Source organism: Bos taurus, chromosome 6, assembly GCF_002263795.3.
Source record: "Bos taurus isolate L1 Dominette 01449 registration number 42190680 breed Hereford chromosome 6, ARS-UCD2.0, whole genome shotgun sequence".
Taxonomy (NCBI): domain Eukaryota; kingdom Metazoa; phylum Chordata; class Mammalia; order Artiodactyla; family Bovidae; genus Bos; species Bos taurus.
In genome coordinates this window covers 113,602,070-113,621,727 of record NC_037333.1, presented here as the reverse complement: position 1 = coordinate 113,621,727, position 19,658 = coordinate 113,602,070, and positions in this window count along the sequence as shown.

Here is a 19,658-nt window from a genome sequence, read left to right as displayed (position 1 = left end):
GACACAGCCGGCCTTGGGGGGCCCACCTCCTCCTCAGCCTCACCCGTGGCGGAAGGCAAGTTCCCCCTACACACCCCCACCTCCACCACATACCAGGGTTCATTGGAATTGCAAGAGGGGGCAAAGCATGCCAGCTGCCCACCATGTACCAGTGTTCTGGTGCACAGTTATTCTGATCTTAGAAGCAGAGAAGCCCAGAGAAGCTAAGTAACCTGTCTTGGATCACACAGCTGGAGAGAGGTAGCCTGGACAAGGGTGCTCACAGTCCTGGTTTGGACGCGGCTGTGAATGCACTGGCAATACCTGCCTGCCATGTGGGTGCCCTGTGTCTGAAAGTGCTCCCCTCGTGGAGGCGTAATCGGTGTTTATTGGGGGAAATGAGCTCAGAGTGGGGGTGAGAAGCAAGCCTGGAGCCGAACATGGTCTGGGCCCTGCAGGCGAGTCACTGAGTGTCTCTGGACCTCCATCTCCTCGTGTGTTCAGTGAGAACGGTCATCGGTTGTGTGGGGATAGATGAGTGTCTGTGAGACGCTCAGAGGGTATTTCTGTGGGGTGCGTGGCTTAGGAAACACCCCAACTCTATGCTGTGACATGTGCGGATTAAGGACAGAAAAGTCCTGCAGTTTAACAATCTGCTTGACTTTGATTAATTCAGTGTTTCCCCCGACTTTCTGACCCTGTAGTTCTTTACTTCCACTTAACAGCATGAACACCCCAGAGAACACGGGCTATTACAGAAATATGTGCTGAGCACAAGGAAGGCACAGGGAGGGAAGAATTTATTCTGCCTGAGGGGCTGTGTCAGAAAGAAATACATTTGAGCAGGTCTTGAGTGCTGAGTTGGGACCCAGCTGGAGTAAAACAGAGGATGCAGCACAGACAAGGGTCAAAGGAATGAAGGTGCCAGGTCCGCATGGGGGGGGGGGGGGCACGTTAGGCTGACTGTGTAGGATGGAGCCGTGCCCTTTAGATTGGAGGAGAGAATGGGCTTCTCCTGAGAGCAAAGAGACCCTTCTAGGGTTTTCAGGAAAGGAACAGCATGATCAGATTTGTGTTTTGGAAAGCTGCTTCCAGCAGATTCTGAAAGCTGGAGCTTGGAAAGGAGACAGGAGACCAGCCAGGGGCCGTGGCACTGGCCCAGGAGAGTGGTGATGAGACCTGAGCAGTCATGGGCAGCGGTGGCGAGGAGGACGTCCCCAGAACCTGGGATTGTGTAAGATGAAAAGGAGGAGGGAGTCAAAGAGGCTCTGAGGTACTTGGGAGAATGAGGATGCCATGTTCCTCCTCGGGGAACACATTTGAAGAAGGTATCTGTGGGGCATCCTGGAGGTGTTAGGTGAGGCCAGGCTGGGCTGCAGTGGCAAAGTTTAACCCCGATTTCAGAGGGGTAACCCAGAAAAGGTGCAGCACATTCACTCACAAAGTCTGAGGCAGGTCGACGGGCCCTCCTCCATCCTGCGGTCCTCCGGTCACAACAGGTGACCCTGGAGCCAAAGGAGAGAGGACCGCATGGACGTTTTGTGGGGACTGGACCCGGCAGGCACTCCAGCACTCACACCCACTGCCCAGAACCTGGGTTCATGACCCCCTCCTCCCCACAGCACGTGGACGTTCAGCGAGCCCCACTTGTCACTGTCACGCTGGCAGGGAGGCTCCAGAGATCCTTGGAAATGGTGATCAGCAAAGTCCCAGGGCTTGAGGTGCAGATTTGGGCATGACTGTTGAATGAGATCACCCAGGGGAAAAAAGGAAAAGAGAACCCTAGGGTAAAACAAGCAACACCTCTGAGGTTGTACTGATATTTAGGAATTCCCAGAGGATGTTAAGATTTAGTCCAGAATCTCTTGTTTCCAAATATCTGATTGTTTGCTGTCATGTAGATAAGGCATCCAGCTTTTTCCTGAATTTTTCAGTTTCTGCATGGCTCCTTGGCGTCACACAGCCAGCCAAAAGCACTTGGCAAGTGTCTGAGTGCCGAGGTGCTCTGTAACACTCTCTGTGTAAGGCCAAGACCTCACGATGATAGATTGGTCTGGAGCAGAGGTTTTCAAAGCCTTCAATTCCAATAAACATTCTAAAAGGGAACTCACTGTATTCCTACCTTTAAGTGTCACTTTAGAAATCAAAATGTTTGCTTTAAAATTATTGTATATGAAACTGATTTTTTTAATGTAAACGCTTTCTACACTTAGCATTTTTTCAAAAATAAAATTTTCCATGAATAAAATTTTGGTTGAAAATCATGGTCTGAGGGAAAACTGTTTTCCTTGGAAAGTGTTCCTGCCTTAACCAAGACTAGCAGAGGAAAATGGGATGCTTCTTTCAAATGGCTCTTGCAAAAGCCTTTCCCTGAGGCTGGGGTCCCCACTTGGAGACCATAGGCTTCCTGAGCCCTGGGACTGTGCCAGTTTTTGTTCTCTACTTGGCCTCACTGTCCAGCACCATGGTGGGTATACAGTAGGCTCTCAATCCATATTGGATGGATGGATGGATGAATGGATGGATGGGTAGATGGGTGGGTGGGTGGATAGATGGATGGATGGATGGGTGTGTGGATGGATGGGTGGATGGGTGGGTAGGTGGGTGAATGGATGGATAGATAGATGTATGGGTGTGTGGATGGATGGGTGGATGGGTAGATGGGTGGGTGGATGGTAGATGGGTGATTAGGTGGGTGGATAGATGGATGGATGGATGGATGGATAGATGGATGGGTGTGTGGATGGATGGTGGATGGGTGGATGGATGGGGGGATCATTTACACTGTTACATTGGAAAACCCTAGACATTCAGACTTCTAAACTACAGCTGCTAAAATGAACAGCAATTTGTGGAAGGAAAAAGCACTGGCCTAGGAGTCGGGAGACCCATGTCCCGTGTCACCACTCCACGGACTGAGCTTTGAGAACTTGGAAAGATCCCTTCCATTGTGAATGTGACTATTTTCCTCGTCTGCTAAATGAGGTCTTATCCACTTGAGCCAACTTTTATAGCTTCATATCCAGCTTCTTCTCCCCTACCCCCATCCTCCCAAGGACCCTGAACTGTGCCCACAACATTCACAATCGAAAATGCACTTCAGGGAGGCAGAACTTCCACTTAACAGCCAAATGAAGAGGTTGGCAAATCCTCTCTTCAAAAATCAATTCTAAAATTGCACAAATTGACCAAAAAAAAAAAAAAAAACCATTTCCATGCCCTGGAAGTCATCCAAAAGCATGCAACCATCAGAGAAGTGTTTATGCTTGAAAACTGCTGAACTTCAGGTACAAACAGTGGGAGTCTACAGCATTCTGGCCCAGGGCTGCTCTCATGCCACTGTCCCAGCTGGGGAGGCTCGGAGATTCTGCAGGACAGGGCAGGTCATGAGGACCAGCAGCTGCAGGGCCACAGGCGAAGGGGAATCACACAGCGTGGAACAGTGGGTGATGGCCACGCCAGCAGCCCTGTTGATGGAAATCAGTGTCCTGGAGATTGTGTAGAATGACCAAAGCTGTGTGCCTCTAAAAAGGACCCAAGGCCACCCCAGACTCCTAGCTGACCCTATGACCATGTGCGTACACAGGAAACATACGAGGCCTGGTGAAAAGCAAAAGCCAGGCAGGCTATAAGGGCTTGAATTTTGAATGTGCTCCTCTATCCACACACAGGTCTTTGACAGAGCTTAGAAGGCGTCCTAGCTCAAGGTGTTTCAGAATGACCTCTGATCAAATACCTCTAAGCTATGCAGAGACAGGGACTCAAAGTGAAAGTGAAGTCAGTCACTTCAGTTCAGTTCAGTTCAGTCGCTCAGTCGTGTCTGACTCTTTGCGACCCCATGAATCACAGCACGCCAGGCCTCCCTGTCCATCACCAACTCCCGGAGCTCACTCAGACTCACGTCCATCGAGTCAGTGATGCCATCCAGCCATCTCATCCTCTGTCGTCCCCTTCTCCTCCTGTCCCCAATCCCTCCCAGCATCAGAGTCTTTTCCAATGAGTTAACTCTTCTCATGAGGTGGCCAAAGTACTGGAGTTTCAGCTTTAGCATCATTCCTTCCAAAGAAATCCCAGGACTGATCTCCTTCAGAATGGACTGGTTGGATCTCCTTGCAGTCCAAGGGACTCTCAAGAGTCTTCTCCAACACCACAGTTCAAAAGCATCAATTCTTAGTCATGTCCAACTCTTTGCGACCCCATGGACTGTAGCCTACCAGGTTCCTCCATCCAAGGGATTTTCCAGGCAAGAATACTGAAGTGGGTTGCCATTTCCTTCTCCAGGAGATCTTCCCCACCCAGTGATTGAACCCAGGTCTCCCACATTGCAGGCAGACACTTTACCATGTGAGCCACCAGGGAAGTGGTGGTAAGCTATGCAGAGACAGGGACTCAAAAGCCAGACTTAAAAATTAGAAATTAAAAACAAAGGACCAGCATCAGAGACAAATTTCACAGATTTAACCCAGGCATGTTTAAACAAATAAATAAAAAATAGCAACAATCATCTGGAGGAAATAAAAATCCAGAGTTGACACAAGATATAACCCAAAATGTCCAGTTTTCAACAACAAAATCATTAAGAAATGCAAATAAACAGGAAAATATGACCAATATCTGGGAGTAGGCAGTCTTTAGAGATCTCCAGAAATTGGTGGTAGTGAAAGATTTCAAAGTAGCTAATCAGATATGCAGATGACACCACCCTTATGGCAGAAAGTGAAGAGAAACTAAAAAGCCTGTTGAGGAAAGTGAAAGAGGAGAGTGAAAAAGTTGGCTTAAAGCTCAACATTCAGAAAACTAAGATCATGGCATCTGGTCCCATCACTTCATGGCAAATAGATGAGGAAACAGTGGAAACAGTGTCAGACTTTATTTCTGGGGGGCTCCAAAATCACTGCAGATGGTGACTGCAGCCATGAAATTAAAAGACGCTTCCTTGGGAAGGCGCCAAGATGGCGGAGGAGTAGGACGGGGAAAACACTTTCTCCCCCACAAATTCATCAAAAGAGCATTTAAACGTCGAGTAAATTCCACAAAACAACTTCTGAATGCCGGCAGAGGACATCAGGCACCCAGAAAAGCAACCCAACTCCTCGAAAGGAGGTAGGAAAAAATATTAAAGACAATAAAAGAGACAAAAGAGGGAGGGACGGAGTTCCGTCCCGGGAAGGGAGTCTTAAAAAGAGAGAAGTTTCCAAAGACCAGGAAACCTTCTCACTGCCGAATCCGTGCCGAGCTTTGGAAGCACAGAGGACAACATAACAGGGAGAAAAAATAAATAAACAATTAAAACTCGCAGATTGCGAGCCCTACGGTAACTCCTCCAGCGGAGAAGCAGCGCAGACGCCTGCATCCGCCATTAGCAAGCGGGGGCTGGGCAGGGAGGCGCAGCGCGGGCTGCGTCGCTGAGAGTAAGAATCTGGCCTGAATACCCTGAGCACTATCTGAGCGAAATAATTTGGGCTAGCAAACCAGACTGTGGGATATCTACCACGCGAAAAGCCAGCCCTAACCTAAGACACCGCCAGCCCGCGCACGGAACAAAGGACTAAACAGAGGTAGTCAGCTGCAAACCTTCCCCCTCCGGTGACAGGCAGCCAGAGCCGGAAGGGGGCAATCGCAGCCCCAGAGAGACATTATCTATAAAACTGGCTTCTTTGCTAACTAAAACTTATTGGGGGTCTGGACGGTCAACATCTGCCTGAGAAGGTGCACCGGTTTTACACCCAGATAACCAAGTGGCGGGGAGGCGATAAGTCACAGCATTGGCGCTCGCCAAACACCTCATCACCTGAGCTGCTCGGACCTGGGAAGAGCACAAAACGCAGCCCTAACTGAGTCTGCGCCTCTGAGGACTACCTGAGTGCCTGAACTTGAGCGGCTTGGACCTGGGAGGTGCATGCAACCCAGGGCCAGCCTCGGATTGTTCCCGGCGGAACAACCTAGAGCCTGAGCAGTGTGGGCAGGGAGGCTACACGCGCCGTGAGCGGGGGCAGACCCAGTGTGGCTGAGGCACTGCGAGCGCACGCCAGTGTCATTTGTTTGCAGCATCCCTCCCTCCCTCCCCATAGCGCGACTGAACAAAGAGAAGAAATACAGCTCCACCCACCAGAACACCGACACAAGCTTCCCTAACCAGGAAACCTTGACAAGCCACCTCTACATACCCACACACAGCGAGGAAACGCCACAATAAAGAGAACTCCACAAACTGCCAGAATACAGAAAGGACTCCCAAACTCAGCAATTTAAACAAGATGAAGAGACAGAGGAATACCCAGCAGATAAAGGAACAGGATAAATGCCCACCAAACCAAACAAAAGAGGAAGAGATAGGGAATCTACCTGATAAAGAATTCCAAATAATGATAGTGAAATTGATCCAAAATCTTGAAATTAAAATGGAATCACAGATAAATAGCCTGGAGACAAGAATTGAGAAGATGCAAGAAAGGTTTAACAAGGACCTAGAAGAAATAAAAAAGAGTCAATATATAATGAATAATGCAATAAATGAAATTAAAAACACTCTGGAGGCAACAAATAGTAGAATAACAGAGGCAGAAGATAGGATTAGTGAATTAGAAGATAGAATGGTAGAAATAAATGAATCAGAGAGGATAAAAGAAAAACGAATTAAAAGAAATGAGGACAATCTCAGAGACCTCCAGGACAATATTAAACGCTACAACATTCGAATCATAGGGGTTCCAGAAGAAGAAGACAAAAAGAAAGACCATGAGAAAATACTTGAGGAGATAATAGTTGAAAACTTCCCTAAAATGGGGAAGGAAATAATCACCCAAGTCCAAGAAACCCAGAGAGTCCCAAACAGGATAAACCCAAGGAGAAACACCCCAAGACACATATTAATCAAATTAACAAAGATCAAACACAAAGAACAAATATTAAAAGCAGCAAGGGAAAAACAACAAATAACACACAAGGGAATTCCCATAAGGATAACAGCTGATCTTTCAATAGAAACTCTTCAAGCCAGGAGGGAATGGCAAGACATACTTAAAATGATGAAAGAAAATAACCTACAGCCCAGATTATTGTACCCAGCAAGGATCTCATTCAAGTATGAAGGAGAAATCAAAAGCTTTTCAGATAAGCAAAAGCTGAGAGAATTCTGCACCACCAAACCAGCTCTCCAACAAATACTAAAGGATATTCTCTAGACAGGAAACACAAAAATGGTGTATAAACTCGAACCCAAAACAATAAAGTAAATGGCAACGGGATCATACTTATCAGTAATTACCTTAAACGTAAATGGGTTGAATGCCCCAACCAAAAGACAAAGACTGGCTGAATGGATACAAAAACAAGACCCCTACATATGTTGTCTACAAGAGACCCACCTCAAAACAGGGGACACATACAGACTGAAAGTGAAGGGCTGGAAAAAGATTTTCCATGCAAATTGGGACCAAAAGAAAGCAGGAGTCACAATACTCGTATCAGATAAATTAGACTTTAAAACAAAGGCTGTGAAAAGAGACAAAGAAGGTCACTACATAATGATCAAAAGATCAATCCAAGAAGAAGATATAACAATTATAAATATATATCCACCCAACATGGGAGCACTGCAGTATGTAAGACAAATCCTAACAAGTATGAAAGGAGAAATTAACAATAACACAATAATAGTGGGAGACTTTAATACCCCACTCACACTTATGGATAGATCAACTAAACAGAAAATTAACAAGGAAAAAAAAAAAAAAACCATGTATCTATAAAGTTCACTAAAGCAAAGCACAGTAAAATGAGGTATGGCAATAAAAGGCGTTAAATTTATCAAATTAAAAAAAAAAAAATAAAGTGCTGAAAAATTAAAAAAAAAAAAAAAAGAAAAGTATCTCCTGACAGATTGCTTCTTAGCTGCAAGAGAAAAAGATAGTGACCACGTGACCATGTAACTGGACCATAACTTGGCCAGGAGATCAGAGTTGACATCAACAATGAAGGGCAGATGGACATCATGTGCCACTGTATATGATACCCTGGAAAGGACATAAAATTACTTGAATAATATTTATATTAAGAATTTTAATCCAATCATGAGGAAACAGTAGAGAAGCTCCAAATGATGATCTTTCTACTGAGAAGGAAAGGGAGGAAGGATGTATGTACTGTTTAAAAAATGTCAATGTCATAAAAGATAAAGAAAAGCCGAGAAATTATTTCAGATTAAAGGAAATTCAAGAAGTCTGAAAAAAAAAAATATATATACAAAGCAATGAATGATAGATTTGTAAGATGAGACAGAAGGTTAAGGAATCATAGCTGGAGATTTTAATTTCCTTCTTCTCAAAAGCTAAGGCAAAGAGACAAAGTTAAATGTTGAGGATTAGAGTAGGAGAATTAATTTGCTTAAACTCATGTATAAAATGTATTATTGGATATAAAGTTTTATAGATGCCACATATATTATTTATATATTGTAAACACACATATCTACATAGATTTATTCAATAAGTAGGAAGTATATATTCTTGTAAAGAACCCAACTGACTGATAAAATTCTAATAATTCCCAAAGAACAAGATCATACTGACTATATCAGTCCCCCAACAATAATAAACGAATACTTTTAAATGTCCATATAGCTGGAAGTCAACATTACTGTAAAACCCTTACAGTAAAGTATAGTAATGTAAAAACATAAAAAAAAAAAAGACGCTTCCTCCTTGGAAGGAAAGTTATGACCAACCTAGATAGCATATTTAAAAGCAAGGATATTACTTTGCCAACAAAGGTCCGTCTAGTCAGGGCTATGGTTTTTCCAGTGGTCATGTATGGATGTGAGAGTTGGACTGTGAAGAAAGCTGAGCACCAACGAATTGATGCTTTTGAACTGTGGTGTTGGAGAAGACTCTTGAGAGTCCCTTGGACTGCAAAGAGATCCAACCAGTCCATTCTAAAGGAGATCAGTCCTGGGTGTTCTTTGAAAGGACTGATGCTGAAGCTGAAACTCCAGTACTTTGGCCACCTCATGCGAAGAGTTGACTCATTGGAAAAGACTCTGATGCTGGGAGGGATTGGGGGCAGGAGGAGAAGGGGACGACAGAGGATGAGATGGCTGAATGGCATCACTGACTCAATGGACGTGAGTCTGAGTGAACTCTGGGAGTTGGTGATGGACAGGGAGGCCTGGTGTGCTGCGATTCATGGGGTCGCAAAGAGTCGGACATGACTGAGTGACTGAACCAAATTGAACTGAATCAGAAGTATGATCAAAAAATTAAAAGAAAGCTTAGCAATAATAAATGAATAAGTAAAGAGTCTCAATAAGGAGGAGGAATAATGTAAAAGAACCAATGGCAGATTTGAGATAGCGAATCAGTGAACTTGAAGATAGAGTAAGGAAAACTATCAACACGAAGAACAGAAAGAAATAAAACATTGATGAAAAATGAACAGAGCCTCAGAGACCCATAGAACAACATCAAGCACACAAACTTATGGATTATGTAGGTCTCAGCGGGGAGGAGAGAGAGAACAGGGCTGAAAAACACTTGAGAAGTAATGGGCAAAAGTTTTCAAAATTGATGAAAAAATTTTAAACATCCAAGAAACTCAAGAAACCCCAAGTAGGTTAAATACAGAAGTATGCACCTAGGCACATCATCATCAGCTTATTAAAAGACAAGGAGAAAAACATGAAAGAAGGAAGAGAAAGCCAACTCATTAGGTATTTGGGGAACAATGTGATTCACAGGGGAAAAAGAAGAGGACACATGCTGCAGAATGACATTTTCAAAACGCTAAGTGAAAAAAAAAAAAAAAAAACCTGCCACTAAGAATTCTATGTCCAGCAAAACTATCCTCCAAAAAATGTAGATGGAATTGAGATAGACAGAGTGATAGAATTCATGGCTCACAGACTTGTCTTACAAAAAATACTGAATGAAGTCCCTCAGGGTAAAAGAAATGACACCAGACGGTAAAAGAAATCAATAAAAAGAAATTAAAAGCACCAGAAATGGTAAACGTGAGGGTTAATGTAAAATACCATACAAGTATTCTGTTCAATTCTGTAGAAGACATTCATAATAATCATGTCTTCTTATTGCTGGGCTTATAACACTAAAAATGTAATATATACATGATACTCCAACGGAGGAGCCTGGTAGGCTACAGTCCATGGGGTCGAAAAGAGTCGGACACAACTGAGCGACTTCACTTTCACTTTCACTTTTATGCATTGGAGAAGGAAATGGCAACCCACTCCAGAGTTCTTGCCTGGAGAATCCCAGGGACCAGGGAGCCTGATGGGCTGCCGTCTATGGGGTCGCACAGAGTCGGACACGACTGAAGTGACAGTAGTAGCAGCATAGCACAAAGAGGGGGAAATTGAAGCTATATTAGAGCAAAGCTTCCACATTTGATTGAAAATAAGTCAGTATTAATCTGAAGTAGATTGTGACAAATTAAAATATATTTTGCAGTCCCTAGGGCAACCACAAAGAAAATAATTTAAAATATGTTTAAAGAAATTAAAATAGGACATTAAAAATATTTAACACAAAAGAGAACAATAAATGAAGAAGAGAAGAACTAGACAACAAGAAAAGCCCATAGGAAAACCAGAGAAAATAGCTAAACGACCAGTATAATGACATATGTATAAATTACATAAAATGCGAATAGACTAAACATCCCAATCAAAAGGCAAGGATTGTCAGACAAGATAAATAAGCAAGATACAACTACGCACTATCTACAGGAGGCAATATATTAGATCCAAAGACACAAATCCGTTGAAAATAAAAGGATAGAACAAAGAAATACCATAAAAACAATACCATACCTGTCAAAATGGTCATCATCAAAAAGTCTACAGGTAACAAATACTGGAGAAGATGTGGAGAAACGGGAACCCTCGCGCACTATGGAAAACAGTATGGAGCTTGTTCATAAAACTGAAAATAGAACTACCGTATGATTCAGCAATCCCATTCCTGAGTATACATCCAGAAAAAATGCAGGCGTTCAAATCAGACATCACCAGAGAGAGAAAGCTGTGGAAGTCCCCAAATATTTCACTACTGAACAACATAGTTCTAATTAACTCAAGGGTCAAAGAGACAAGCACAGGAGAATTAGAAACTAGTTTTAAATGGTTGAAAACCCCAACAATATATGACAACTCACAGCATGCAGGTACAGAAGTGTGTAAAAGGGAATGCCTGTCTCTGAAAAGAGAATAAAATGTTTTAAGTAACTTAAAGAGACTAGAAAAAGAAGATTAAGCAGAAGAAAGGAAAACAGGAAAGATTAGAACAGAAGTCAGTGAAATAAAAAAACAGAAAAGCAATGGAGAAAAATCAATGAAACTAAAAGCTGGTTCTTTAAAAAGACAACAAAAATTGGCAGTCTTTTAGCTAGATGGATGAAGAAAAACAAGAGAGACAAGATACACAAATTACCAAAATCAAGCATGAAAAGAGGGTGTCATGGCCAATAACACAGAAAATAATTTCCAGAAATATACAAATCACTAACAGTGGTTCAAGATGAAATATAAAATCTGGGACTTCCCTGGGGGTCCAGTGGTTCAGAACCTGCCTTCCAGTGCTTGGGATGTGGGTCTGACCTCGAGTCAGGGAACCAAGGTCCCACATACCACAGGACAACTAAGCCTGCTCGTGGCAACTAGACAGATGAACTGACATAGCCAAATAAACAACTAAATATTTTTTAAAAGGATGAAATATAAAATCTGAATAGACCTGCAACAAAGAAACTGAGTTAATAATCTTAAATCTTCCCACAAGAAAAGCCCAAACCACACAGCTTCACTGGCAAAGTCTACCAAATATTACTATTTAAAGAAGAAATATTATCAATCCTTCACAAACTCTTCAGAAAATAGAGGAGGAGGGAATATTTTTTTTAATTTATCTATTCCTTATTAAATTGATATCAAAGCCCTAAATATCAGTTCAGTTCAGTTCAGTCGCTCAGTCGTGTCCGATTCTTTGCAACCCCATGGACTGAAGCACATCAGGCTTCCCTGTCTATCGCCAACTCCCAGAGCTTGCTCAAACTCACGTCTGTTGAGTTGGTGATGCCACCATCCAACCATCTCATCCTCTGTCTCCCCTTTTTCTCCTGCCTTAAATCTTTCCCGGCTTCAGGGTCTTTTTAAATGAGTCAGCTCTTCCCCTCAAGTGGCCAAAGTATTGGAGTTTTAGCCACAGCATCAGTCCTTCTAATGAATATTGAGGACTGATTTCCTTTAAGATTGACTGGTTGTATCTCCTTGCTGTCAAAGGGACTCTCAAGAGTCAAATATCACAGTTCAAAAGTATCAATTCTTCAGTCACCCAACATGACTACTGGGAAAACCATAGCTTTGACTAGACAGATCTTTGTCAGCAAAGGAATATCTCTGCTTTTTGATATGCTATCTAGGTTGGTCACAATTGCACTCATCTCACACACTAGTAAAGTAATGCTCAAAATTCTCCAAGCCAGGCTTCAGCAATACGTGAACCATGAACTTCCAGATGTTCAAGCTGGTTTTAGAAAAGGCAGAGGAACCAGAGGTCAAATTGCCAACATCCTCTGGATCATGGAAAAAGCAAGAGAGTTCCAGAAAAGCATCTATTTCTGCTTTATTGACTATGCCAAAGCCTTTGACTGTGTGGATCACAATAAACTGTGGAAAATTCTGAAAGAGATGGGACTACCAGACCACCTGACCTGCCTCTTGAGAAATCTGTATGCAGGTCAGGAAGCAACAGTTAGAACTGGACATGGAACAACAGACTGGTTCCAAATAGGAAAAGGAGTACATCAAGACTGTATATTGTCACCCTGCTTATTTAACTTCTATGCAGAGTACATCATGAGAAATGCTGGGCTTGAAGAAGCACAAGCTGGAATCAAGATTGCCAGGAGAAATATCAATAACCTCAGATATGCAGATGACACCACCCTTATGGCAGAAAATGAAGAGGAACTAAAAAGCCTCTTGAGGAAAGTGAAAGAGGAGAGTGAAAAAGTTGGCTTAAAGCTCAACATTCAGAAAACTAAGATCATGGCATCTGGTCCCATCACTTCATGGCAAATAGATGGGGAAACAGTGGAAACAGTGTCAGACTTTATTTTGGGGGGCTCCAAAATCACTGCAGATGGTGATTGCAGCCATGAAATTAAAAGACACTCCTTGGAAGGAAAGTTATGACCAACCTAGATAGCATATTGAAAAGCAGAGATATTACTTTGCCAACAAAGGTCCATCTAGTCAAGGCTATGGTTTTTCCAGTGGTCATGTATGGATGTGAGAGTTGGACTGTGAAGAAAGCTGAGCACCAACGAATTGATGCTTTTGAACTGTGGTGTTGGAGAAGACTCTTGAGAGTCCCTTGGACTGCAAGGAGATCCAACCAGTCCATTCTAAAGGAGATCAGTCCTGGGTGTTCTTTGGAAGGAGGGAGAAGGGGACGACAGAGGATGAGATGGCTGGATGGCATCACTGACTGGATGGACATGAGTTTGAGCGAACTCTGGGAGTTGGTGATGGACAGGGAGGCCTGGTGTGCTACAATTCATGGGGTCGCAAAGAGTCAGACACGACTGAGTGACTGAACTGAACTGAACTAGGTTGGTCATAGCTTTTCTTCCAAGGAGCAAGCGTCTTTTAATTTCAAAATATTAACTAACTGAATTCAGCAACATGTAAAAAGGATTCTACAACATGACCCAGTGGAATTTATCTTAGGAATTCAAGGTTTGTTTACCTCCACATATCAACTAATGTAATACACTAACTGTATCACAAGAACAAGGGAAAAATCACATGATTATCTCACATAAAAAGCATTTTAAAAACACAGTACCCACTGATGATAAAAAAAAGAAAGAAAGAAAAAGCTCAAGAAAGTAGAAATAAAGGTGAACTTCCTCAGCCTGAAAAAGGACATCTACAAAAGTCCATGGGTAATGTCATATTTAATGATGAAACCAACCAAACAAAAACTGAATGCTTTCCCCTCAAAGATCAGGAGTAAGGCGAGGACATCTGTTTGTACCACTTTTATTCAATATTTGACCAGAGGTTATAAGCAGAGCAAAAAGACAAATGAGCAAAGCATCCAGATTCAAAATGAAAACATTAAACTATGTATATTCACAGAGGATGCGATCCCTTATGTAGAAAATCCCCAGAGATCCATAAAGACACATTAGAACTAATAAACAAGATTAGCAAGACTGCACAATACAAGATCAATATACAAAACTCAACTGTATTTCTATACACTAGGAACAAGCAATCCAAAAATGACATGAAGGAAACAATTCCATTTACAATTGCTTTGAAAAGAACAAAGTGCTTAGGAATAAATTTAACAAAAGATCTGCAAGACCGGAAAGGCTGTAATCTACCAAACAATGCTGCGAGGGAGGTTAAACATGCTCTGAATGAATGGAGAGATAGTCCATGTTCATGGACCGGAAGACTCAGTATTGCCAAGATGGCAACTCCTTACAAATTGATCAATAAATCCCATGTAATTCCTATAAAATCTCAGTAGGCTTTTTTTTTAATGGAAATCTATACACTGATCCTAAATTTTATATAGCAATGCAAAAGACTTAAATAATTTTTAAAAACAGCTAAGTTGGAAGACTTATTTTACCTGATTTATAACTTCCTGTTGCTGCTACCGCTGCTAAGTTGCTTCTCTATGCGACCCCATAGATGGCAGCCCACCAGGCTCCCCCATCCCTGGGATTCTCCAGGCAAGAACACTGGAGTGGGTTGCCATTTCCTTCTCCAATGTGTGAAAGTGAAAAGTGAAAGTGAAGTTGCTCAGTCGTGTCCGACTCTTAGCGACCCCATGGACTATAGCCCACCAGGCTCCTCTGTCCGTGGGATTTTCCAGGCAAGAGTACTGAAGTGGGGTGCCATTGCTTTAGGTTACATGTGCTTTAATTTGCTTCCTGGGGGTCCTGGAGGCTGCTCTCCAGGCAGAGGCACTAGGCTGGGCTCTCCTGCAGCGGGCCCCCAATGCCAGCCCTGCAGATAGTCGGGAAGGGCCATGTTAAGCCTTAGTAATTAAGACACTGGGGCACTCACGGAAGGAAAAATGTATAGATCAATGGAACAGAATTCAGAGTCCAGAAATAAATCCAGCTAGGTAATAGATTTTTGGCAAAAGTGCAGAGAGAACTCAGTAGGGTATAAAATAACCTTGTATCCAGAATATGTGAATTCTTAAACCCTGAGAAGACTCCACCAAAAATAAAAAGCAATTCAAACATGGACACAAGAACTGAATAGACATTTCACCAGAGGAGATACGTGAATGGATAATAAGCACATGAGAAGGCATTCAACATCATTAGTCATTAGAGAAATACAAATTAAAACTGCAGTGATCTGCTCCTACACACCCACAGAAGTAACCATAATAAGAAGGCAGACGTGAATAAGATACATGGACGTGAGCGCTGCAGACATTGCTGCGATGGAAATGTACACCCGGGTGGAAATGGCACAACCACTTTGGGAAAAAGAAGCTGACAAGTTTCTCAAAAAGTGATCGTGGACTTTGCACAACACATTCAATACCTCTGAGCCTTACTCCCCTCATCTGTAAAATGGGGGTGACTATAAGGGTACCCACCTCTCAGGGGTGTGAGAGCAAGTTCACTCAAGAATCCACTCGAGAGAGGGAGTTCCCCTGGTGATGCAGTGGCTAAGATTCAATGCGATCTATCTATTCTATCTATCTCAATGTGATCCCTGGTCAGGGAACTAGATCTCATATGATGCAACTGAGAGTTGAAAGCCACAGCCAAAGACTCTGCATGCCACAATGAAAATCTGAGACTTTACATGCTGAGAGAGTCAATTAGTAGGCAGGTTGATAAGAAGTCCGGGGGTCCCCCAGGAGAGAGGGGTCTGGGGTTCTCAAGGAGGAGGAAAGGATAACCTTTTTTTTTTTTTCTCTACATTCCTTAGTCTTAGCCACATGAAACGTTTTTTTCTTTAAGCCCGGAACTGATGATTGATTACACAGCAAACAACTCAGTTTAAACTCTGTACTAGGGATTCTATAGACTTCCCTGGTGGCTCAGACGGTAAAGTGTCTGCCTACAATGCGGGAGACCCGGGTTCGATCCCTGGGTTGGGAAGATCCCCTGGAGAAGGAAATGGCAACCCACTCCAGTATTCCTTCCTGGAAAATCCCATGGACAGAGGAGCCTGGTAGGCTACAGTCCATGGGGCCAAAAGAGTCGGTTCTATAACAACAGTGTATCCTGCTTGAGGACAGTTTCTCTTTCCTGAAAACCTTCTGACTAATCCTATTATTTTAGAATGTAAATTATGGGAGTGGATCTGGTAGGATCTTTCTATTGTTAAATTCTAATCCTGTTATCCTAAAATGTAAATTGTGGGAGTGGGTCTGGTAAAATTTCCACCAGCTTGAGACATTCTTTTGATTTATTGTAATAACTAATTAAAAAGTATATCATTCCCTTGCCAAGGACTAGGGAGTAGGGCGCCCTCCGCCCCGATCCGATGTCTGTCAGAAGCTCTCTCTGCCCATTCCACTGTAATGAAACTTCTCCCACACAAGAGCCCTGAGTGGTCAAGCCTGCTCTCTGGTCCTGAAGCTAAATCCTTTTCAGAGATCTCAAATCTGACACTGTAATCCGAATCCGACTCTGTTCACCGCAAGCTGTCAATGCCACAGCTAAGACTCAGCAACGCCAGAAAAATAAATAAAAAGAATTCACCAGAGAGAAATAAAACATCCACCCACACCAAGACTATATGTGGATGTTCACAGCAGCATTATTCATTATCATTCATTACAGCCCCAAACTAGAAACAACACAGAAGTCCATCAAATGAGCAGCGAACAAACAAAATACAGCCGACGCCTCCAAGGAAACGCTCTTTATCAATGAAAGGGAATGAGTGACTATCTGATGCGTGCCACACCACAGACAAACCTCCAGAACATCAAGCCAAGTGTGAGACAGCCAGACTCCAAACTGACATATTGTGCAATTCTATTTATTTCAAAATGTGCACAGGAGGCCAATCCATCGAAACAGAAAGCAGACCCGTGGTCGCCTGGAGCCGGGGTGGGGTGGGGACTGACTGTAGACAGGGCGCTGGCTGGGTCCCAGGACCAGACCGAAGGCCGACTGCGAATCTAGAAACGCGCTGAACCTCACCGGATGGCACACTTAACGGCGGATTGCACCGTTGTGTGAACTGTCCCTCCTAGAGCTGCTTTTCGAGAAGAAAGAAAAGTGCTTCGGGCTTTCTTCCTTCATCGCTTCAACCAGCATTTTTTGAGTGTTTCCTGCGTTCAGCCTCCTCTGGATGCTGGGCACTGGAGGTAAATTATAGTACACGTTTCCTCACCTCGGTTCTCAGCCCTCTGTGATCCTCGTCCCCAGTTTACAGATGGAAAGAGTGAGGCTCCGAGGGGGAGCCCTGTGCGCAGTAACCCAGCAACCGTCAGAGCCGAGGTCTGAACTCTCACCTCCGCAGCCCCTTCACCTCAACCTCAGGACCCCAGGTCCTCACACTTCCCCCATTCCAGCCCTGCTCAGCACCACAGAACCAGCGCGAAAGCCTGCACCCTGGGAGCTGGCCTGCACCCCCCTGGGAGACGACCCCCTCTTGCCCCTCTGTGCCTCTGCTCACACACCCCTTCGCCCTGCAGTGGCCTCCCCTGGCTGCCTCCTTGGTTCCCCGGTTCCCCTCTGCTCTTCAGGGGCCTGTTCTCGTGCACCCTCCTGTCCTGAGCTGCCTCCTTCCCCACCTCCATCTGCTTCCCCATCTTCTTGGACCCCACCACGAATTCAGGCTGGGATGGCTAATATCTTCCACCCACGTGCTAGCTGAGACCCAGTGGGAGAGGCTGCCTGGAGCTGCTGGTGGAGATCAAGGCTTCACAGGTCCCTGTGCCCGATCAGTTAGTGGTGTCTGCCCCAGGCGAGGGCGTGTGAGTGACTGTTTAGCTCATCAGCCCTGGTTTAGGAAGTGCAGCCTCCCAAGGACATTTAACTGCAGCAGGAGGATTTGCGGGTTGTATGTTCAAGGGTGGAATTTGTAGCACCTCTACAAGCAGAAGGGCTTCCCTGGTGGTTCATTGGTAAAGAATCTGCCTGCAATACAGGAAACGCAGGAGACTGGGGGTTCAGTCACTGCGTTGGGAAGATCCTCTGTAAGAGGGCATGGCAACCCACTCCAGTGTTCCTACCTGGAGAATCCCATGGACGGAGGAGCCTGGCGGGCTGCACAGCACAGGGTCACAAAGAGTTGGATACGACTGAGCGACTTCACATTTTTGTTCGTTCATGAGAAGGCAGAGGGAGCCTTCCTAGAGCTGACCCCTCCACGGAACTACAAAATGATGTCCAATCCCACATAGAGGTCAGGGCTGCGATGGAACCTTCCACCGTCCTGCGGGACACCTGATTATCCAAGCCAAGTTGTGGGAGATTTTCCTGGCTTCCTTTTCAAATAGATGAAGTCAAGTACGGTTTGGATAGAGGAAGGATTGCCAGGCTGTCTTGGCAAGCCAATTTCCACAGTCACGTGGGGATCCTGAGAGGTAAGTCTGCTAAGAGGTGACCGGCCACATGATTCAAGCACATTTGCACTAAAAATATTTTAAAAGCCCTTCTCTTGATTTATACCCAAAAGAAAATATTGCCAAGGAGAATGAGTTTTCAACTCAAGTAGCACTTCTCCCTGATCTAACTAAATTAGCTCTTTTGAACGGGTGGTTTTGCTCTGATGCCTGTAATAACAATAACAATAATGTGCATTTAAAGGGTGTTTTGTCCTCTCCAAAGCACAGATCTTTCGCGGTGTAGCATTCCCCTCATCCGGGATGATCACCGGGGTGACAGGCAAGGGGGATGGAGGTTTAGGGGGCAGGCACTAACAGAGACTGATCACATTTAGCAAAATCAGCAAATTTCAAACATGGGAGGAAGCCAATGTCTGGGTGCTCAAAGAAGCCTGGAGATCAAGAGGCCAGAAACCAGCCTTCCGCTCTGCTATGGACTGAATCGTTTCCCTCCTAAATTCAGCTGCTGAAGCCCCAGCCACTTACGTGATGGTATTTGGAGGTGGGGCCTTGGGGAGGTGATTAGATTACACAGCATCGTGAGAGCGGGTCCCCCAGGATGGAATTAGTGTCCGTATAAGAAGAGAAAGAGACTTGGGCCCTTCCTGTCTCCCTTGGCCACGTGAGGACACTGTGAGGAGGTGGCACCTGCCAAGCCAAGAGGGGAGCCCCCCTCCCCCAGATACTGAAACTTCTAGGAATCTTAGACCTTGATCTTGGACTCCCCACCTTCCAGAACTGTGAGAAATGAACGGCTGCTCTTCAAGCCGCCCACTCAGCGATGCCTTCAGGAGTATGAAACCTATACTCAGTGGTTCATCATTAGTCCACAGCCCAGGCCCCTGTTCAAAGACCCTCTGCCATGACCAGGACAGGTGCTGGGGGCCAGCTCTGCCCCCAAACACTACCCTAAGCCACAGCCAGGACCATCTCTGAGTGAGTCCTACACAGCAGCCCACCTACTAGCTCTTACCTGGGTCACCTCCATCTTGGGTGACAAGCATCATCACCCGTTTCCGAGATGAAGAAACTGAGGCTCCTGGAGGAACC